General features: G+C 34.0%; 1 pseudogene; it reads left to right on the top strand.

The window, feature by feature from the left end:
• The first annotated feature begins 381 nt into the window (after nt 1-381).
• Nucleotides 382-500, top strand: LOC120610884 (uncharacterized; annotated as a pseudogene).
• Nucleotides 501-1,352: the final 852 nt, after the last annotated feature.

Below are 1,352 nucleotides of genomic sequence, written 5' to 3'. Positions count from 1 at the left end.
ATCGCATTTAAATTATCAGAAATCAAATTATTTTAAAGAGTGTGGGAATGTTAGAAAAGGAAGACGAGAGATAAACATGTAATTTGCCAATGTAATAGTTTGTCTCTTCTTTGACTATTTGATTCTCAGCCTCCATCTTTTTTTCCTGTCATAAGAGATCCTATTTGCCTCTGAATCCACAGTCCTTTTAACACCAAGCAAGTATACCAAAATGGGACTCCACCTACTTTCTGACTTTATAGGTGGGCCACCTCTGAACATGCACAACAAGAATAGACAGGAAATAGGAAGAGTTAGGGAAACTAACAGACTCAGAAAGATATGCTTTTTGAAATATACTTTTTATAATGTTGCTCATAAACCTTTAAAATACAGGTTATGGTCTATGGCCATGTCACCCTGAACAAGCTGGATCCTGTCTGATCTCAGAAGCTAAGCAGGGTCGGGCCTGGTTAGTACTTGGATGGGAGACCACCTAGGAAGACCAGGTGCTGTAGGCGTAAAAAGTAAATAATAAGGGATTGTAAGCTGACAAGGTCCTTGCAATCTGTGAGGTCAACCAAAGGTTGCCTCACTTAAAAATAAATAAATAAATACATACATACATACATACATACATACATACATACATACATAAATAAAAAGAAATAAAATACAGGTAGTGTATCTACAATATTGGTGCATGCTTTTTTGAAGATTGTTTTATATTTGCTTGTGGGTGAAATATCTTATGGTTTTTCAAGTTCTTTTTATTCCCCCCACTCTTGTCAGTAAGTTTCAAGTTACTTCATCATCATCAACATCTTTATTATCATCATCTCAATCAAATAATCATTAGCAATTATTGTCATGGTCATAAGGAAGAGGAAAGAGGCAATTTAATTTATTAAATGTTTATAACAGGTATAAAATGAAATCAATATATCATTTATTCTTTACAGCGATTCCAATGGTGTGCAAGAGACAGCTCATACCTTTTTGTGAGAGTAGATCATGCATCTCTTTATTAATACCACATTTAGTAATAGAGTGGAATCTTGGATTTGGGTATTGTGAGAGTACTTACATCATGGAAATTAGTAGTACTACAAAGCAGAGCTTTTCCCTGTGAGAGTGCTGGTTAAACATGTACCAACATATCACTGAATAAACTTTGTAATAAGCATTATAAAGCCTGTTATACATTAAGATATAGATAGATAGATAGATAGGCAGATAGGTAGATAGGCAGATAGATGATGATGATAGATAGATGATAGATGGATGGATGGATAGATAGATAGATAGATAGATAGATAGATAGATAGATAGATAGACAGACACACATACACAATAATCACCACTTATTGATA

The sequence above is a fragment of the Pteropus medius genome, unplaced genomic scaffold, assembly GCF_902729225.1.
Source record: "Pteropus medius unplaced genomic scaffold, Ma_sr-lr_union100, whole genome shotgun sequence".
Lineage (NCBI taxonomy): Eukaryota > Metazoa > Chordata > Mammalia > Chiroptera > Pteropodidae > Pteropus > Pteropus medius.
Note: the sequence above shows the minus strand (reverse complement) of the source record. Positions and strands in the feature narration are given on the sequence as shown.